This window comes from Cygnus atratus, chromosome 8, assembly GCF_013377495.2.
Source record: "Cygnus atratus isolate AKBS03 ecotype Queensland, Australia chromosome 8, CAtr_DNAZoo_HiC_assembly, whole genome shotgun sequence".
Taxonomy (NCBI): Eukaryota; Metazoa; Chordata; class Aves; order Anseriformes; family Anatidae; genus Cygnus; species Cygnus atratus.
In genome coordinates, this window is record NC_066369.1 from 26,039,706 (window position 1) to 26,045,629 (window position 5,924).

Here is a 5,924-nt window from a genome sequence, read left to right on the forward strand (position 1 = left end):
GAGGGGAAAACTGCCCGTGTATTTCGGGGGGCTGCGTGGCGGGGCGGACGGGGGGGGGGGGGGGGGGGGGGGGGGCGGGCGGAAAACGAAGGCGAGCGGGCGGGCTGAGCCGGGCAGAGCTCTCTCTGTCCCCGAGGAGCCGCAGCCCGTCCCGGCGCTGCCTGCCCCGGGGCACACGCTCTCAAAATGTCGGTGCCGGCCCAGGGCTCCCCGGGGCGGCGGGGGTCGGGCGCCGAGGTGCGGGGCGGCTCGGGCCGGCCCCGGGGGCCGCGCCGCGTCGGGGCGGGCTGGGGAGGGAAGGGGGGGGCCCGCCCGGCTCCGAAACCGTTAGGTTGTCTTCTACGGCTCCTTTCCCCTTTCTCTTCCTGTCCAAATATTTTTAAATTTACGCGCCTTAAATAACAGTCTGATTTTATTTAGTTAGTTTCCTCCGCCGCCGCTTCGCCCCGGCCCCCCCCCGCCGCCAGGGGCCTGGGGCGGCCGCAGCGCAGCGCCCGGCGCCGCCACCGCCACCTTCCCGCCGCCGCTCCGCTCCTCCCCGGCCTTTTTTTTTTTTCTCTTTATTTTCCCCTCTTTCTTTCTTCTTTCTATCCCCTTATTTTTTATTTCCCCTTCCCTCGTTTTTTTTTTTTTTTCTTCTTTTTTTCCCCTTTCCCTCCCTCTCCCCGAGGACTCGGCACCAGCCCCGACGCCTCTCCGCCCCCGAGCCGCGGTGAGTACAGCGCCGGGCCCCGCACAGCCCGGGGGGACAGCGGCGACACGGCCCGGGGAAAGGAAGGGGGGAGGCTGGCTGCAGCCTCCTGCCCGCCGCCGGACCCCCCCCGGCACCCCGGGGCTGCAGCAGCATCTCCCCCCGCAGCCTCCCTGCAGCGGGGCTGGAAGAGGAGCGGGGCTGGAAGAGGAGCAGCAGGGCTGCCCGTCCTCGGCTCCCCGCACACCCCTGGAGCAAGGTGTCTCTCCCTGCGAGAGCTTTTTCTCGCCGCCTGTTGCATTTTGAAATTATAGGCAGGAGAAGGAAGGGGGGGGGGGGGGGGGAGGCACCCCCGCTGCTCGGTTTCTGGGTCGCAGGGGCAAGGAAATTGCCTGCGGATGGGAGCTGCGCCGCACGCTGCTGATGGCCAGATGTGCCAGGGCTCCGCAGCCCTCCTTTACAGGGGAAAGGAGAGGAAAAAAAAAAAAAAAAAAAAAGAACTTCTGCCATGGCACCGAGCAGTAAGATGGCTTCTTGCCTTCTGAAGAAGCACCAAGCGCAGATCAGCAGGGACATTTCTCAGGGCTGAGCGGTCCTGCTGGCCATTTTATACTGATTTTTCAGTGCTCGCATCACCTTTAAGCACAATATTAGTTATTTTGGGCAAAGCGAGGAAACCACCAGGAGCAGACCTCTTGTATGGTGGATACTTGAGAATAACCTTGACCTTGCACCATGGCTTATCCTGGAGGTTAATCCTACAGGGAAAGCAGGGAACCGGCCAGGCACCTGCCAAAGCACAAGCGAGGTCTATCTGCTCTTGGAGTGGGGTTAAAATGGCTTCAGAGGGGCACAAAACAGGGGACACAGAGGGGCTGAAGGACAAAACCTGGAGCTTGCTGGCAGAATTCAGTCCGATGCCCGCAGGACCCCACCTTCACTCGCTCAGCCCCAGCAGCACTGCTGAGCTCAGGCTGCAGAAAGGGTAAATTCCCTCTGAAAGAGACTGAATCAGCCAAAAGTGTAATCAGCTTCTCAGGGAAGTGCGAGACCACTGAGCCATGCTTCCAGTTGCGTTTCTTTGTTCCTCTGTAACTGCTTTCTGATATCTGTAGCAGTAAATAGGAGGGCCGCTAGTATTTAGGAGCATTTTTAACAACAAAATGCTTGATTCTATGTGAGAAAACAGATTTTGCTTCACACTGCAGCCACTGAGAGGTTAAAGTCGATTCCCAGCTCCTGCTGGAAGCCTTTCCTCAGCAGACAGTGCCTCTCAGGATGGTTTTTCTCTCCCGCTGCACCCCAAGAGCAGGAAAGGGGAACCCCCTGCGTGGCACCGCAGCCCTGCTCACCCCGCAATATTGAGGTTCCTATCAACACAACAGCATTCTAATGGACACTGTTCTACACAGAGCTAATGAACACTGAAATGAAAAGACACTTGCACAGCACAAGCCACAAGAAAAAGCGACATCCTGTACGAAAACGAAGTATCCAGAAGCGTTTCAGGGTCTGAACCTAGTGAAGTACAACTTGGTGCACATCACATTTACATTCAGAGTATATGGCAGGCTGGAATAAGGGCTCCTGCTCTGGCTAACTGTAATTTTCTGGGGAGTGAGGATCCCTTTTAGGCCGTAAATTACTGACACCCATTCTGATGTAAATAGGGAGATTTGGATGCACCCTGCCAGACCCAGCAGGGTGCTTTCTCCTCCGGGTGCTGCGGCGCTGAGGTGCTGCAGCACCACCCGAACACCTGCACTGCTGAATGGGGCGGGTGGGGACGGAGGCAGGCTGGCACGCCACGAGCTTTTGCTCATATTTAGTAACGCTGGAGAGCAGGCAGAGAAGGTTTCAGCCTGCCCTGGCTAGAACAGCAGCAGGCCTGGAAAGCGGGCTGTTAATTGCAGATCCTTCCTACAGAGCAGGCTTCCTAAATCTCCCGAAAGGAGCAGGGCTCTGCTGGAAAAGCAGCCCCGTCCCTGGGGATCCTCCGGTCCTTTGGGGTGCAGCTGGAGGTGCACAGGCAAATCTGCACTTAACCTCCCTAAGGGAATGTTGTAGAAAACATCTGTTAAAGAGGAAAGTACATTTGTTTGCTGAAGACCGATATCACCTCCTTGTACCAACGTGTGTACTCTGGTGTCTGTGGATTTCTCAGATGTATTTTGCTTTCGCTACTGTAAAATAAGAGCTACAGGCAAAAAGCTGTGCTACACCATGTAGTCACAGTGTTCACAGTCCAGCAGTGCATGCTTGCATTGAAGAGAACAACAATTTCCTTCCTGTACGAGCACTTTAATTTATAGAAACATACTGTTTTGTGTAAAGAAGGTGGTAGATAATTAACTGTATTCATTTAATCTAATTATAGGCCTCTGAGGCAAAAAGCTGACACTTTTCATTGTGGTATATTCAGAGAAGTTAATTGAAAAAACATTGCAGCCACAAGGCATAACATGCCCATCGTATATTTGATACTAATTCTTTTTTTTTTTCCAAAAATGGGATGAATCTGATGCTCATGAGAGATAAGGTTTGCTGTTACTCGCCGGAGTAGGGCAGATTCTGTGAAAGCCTGTTATGCAATGCTGCACTGCACTGCAATATCTCTGCAATTCCAGAGCTAACCACAGACAACTTAATTTGCCAAATTGCGAGATGGTTTTGTAATGTACACAAGTATCTATTACAAATTAAGAAAAGATTGAATGCATTTTTAGCTGGGACGTAGGTCAGAATTTGAACAGAGATCTGCTTCAAGAAACAATGGGTCAATGTGTCAGCTCCTCGCTCTCATTAACCCCCCAGACAAGAATTTTTAGGAGGAACCAAGTAATTCATGCAGGAACACCACTAGCAGTGGTTTATTAGCAGTTCATCTGTGTTTTTAAGCTATCGCTATTACAAAGAGATAAACGCACTGCAAATCAGCACTAGCAACTCCCGATTGTATCAAAATAAATACATGACAGACCATTTGCTGTTTCTGAGTAATTTTTCCTACCACCTGATATACACCAGCAACTTCATCTTCTGACTGGGCTGCTACTTTCATTCTCGAAAGGAAAGGAAAGCAGCTGAGCTCTGCACAGCTTGCCCTCCAGATGAAAGGCACCGAGCAGCCCAAACGTGCAGGCTGCGGGGAGAGAGCTGCCCGTTTCTGCTAAAGAAACCCCAACCCCTGAACTGAATTCTTCCAAATATCACCGCTTACCCCCTGCTTTATCAATGGAGGAGTGCAGCTGACTGTGTTTCTGCAGTCCTGGCAGCACCAAGGGACTGGACACCCGCTCGGGTACCCCCTGCCTGCTGGCCCAGCGGCCTCCAGTTCTGGGGTCTGGGGCTGTGCGTGCCCCCCCCAGCCCCCAGCCAGCCCCTCTTGCTGCTGCCGCCCCCAGCCCTGGCTGCTCCTGGCTGCTGGGAGAAACCCTTGCAAAGGCAGCTCTGCCCCCCCCGTGAGGAAGCCTGCCAAATTACTGCAGTGATGGTGCAAGTGCTCTTAGGTGGTCAACAAGCACAGGGAAACGCATTTATGGCAGCCCTACCTATGGTTTTAAGAGCACTGTAAGGATTTTCAAACGTATTTTGCAGAAATCATTTTTACCGTGATTAAGAAAGAAGCTTGTTGCGCTTAAGCCATTCGTATGTTTGTTAACAAAGGCAGAGGAAGTCTGAAAAGTAAACAGAGTAACATTCAGTCACCTTAAATCTGGTGCTCTGCCTCAAGAGCTCTGGAATATTCAACAAAGAAGCTTTTTAGCAAGAAAAAAGTGGGTTGCAATAAGAGTTAGCCATACCCAGTTCCTATTCTTATACCATTCAAGACGGATCACAATTTACATTGATGTCTAACTCAAAAACTCAGACTATGCTTGGGGTTCATGCTGCTCTCGCACTCCTCCCCCCTCAATGCTCTTGGCTAATGTCCTCCAGCCTGGCTCCTGCCTTTTCCTTTCCCCTCTGTGCAGTTTTCAGGCTATCACTGGCTCTTGCTTTCCCTCACCTCAGTTTTTCCTACCTCCATTCCCTGCTTCTGCCTTCTTGCACTCTGCATTTTATTTTCACCTCCTGGCTTTCTCACTTCCATCAGTACATCACCTTGGCTCACCCTCTTACTTTTTTTTTTTTAAATTATTTTCACTGGCATCTTTCTCTCTCTCCATTGTGCTTATTAACCTCCTCACCTATCGATCACATCCCTTCCGCGCTGCCCAGCAGAATCTCATCATACCTTCATCTTCACTTTGTTCCCAGTCTCGAAGACTCGTTAAGCTCCTTCCCCACCCGACTGCTGCCCACCCTGACCCACTCGCCCAGGACTTTTCTCCACGACAGGGCACGCTGCACGGTCCCTGCAGCCGAACCTGGGCAAGCTCCCTTGGCGCAGGCTGCCCTTTGGAGGACATAGCTGCCAAAAGCCAACAATTTGTAACCGATCACGTGCGAGCCGAGATTCTTACAGAGCCTCAGAGCTTTGTTACATTTGGATGCACTTCTGTGAAACCACGGTGGTTGTGCTGCCAAATTTCAAGTTGCTGCTCAGAAGGTGCATGCAAGGAGCTAGAGCAGTGATGGTGTTGCCTTTCAGATTCCTTTTCTAAAGAAATGGGTTATACCAAAACTTTATTGTTATTATTATTCTTTAGCAAGGGCAAAAATATTTTTAACCTTGTCCTTGAAAATGGCCACCGTGGTTTAGCTGGAAACTGCCAAAAATTAAACCTGGGGCAGAAGCTTGACTTGAAAAAAATCATCCCAAACAGTTACAAGCAACTGAAAACAAGATGTTTTTATAAAGCACAGGACAGCACGAAGCTGAGCAGTTCTGTGACTCTGGCCTGAATGCGGGAGATTTTTAAGTGACCTGTAATGAATTGTTTTAGTAGCAGCTCTGTGGAGTTAAGCAGAACTCAGTCAGATTTCACATTTTGAAAGAAATGATCAAAAAAGTACTCCATGGAGATGAAACTTGATGGAGACAGCAGAGGAAAGGGGTAAAGGAATTGGTTCTGCAGGGAGAACACCAGCAACAAGAGAAGTCCTACTGTTTGTTTCGGGGTTCTTAGATACCCTGTCTCTAATTCACTTGTGCCAATGGATTAAACCTGGGCAGTAATTAGCACTGGATGCTCCTTTGCTTTTAAAATTGTCAATTTTTCTGTTAAATATGAGAGTAGCAGAGTCACAGGAGTCCTTTCGAATGTACAGTGAGCCTCCTGTTAACTTG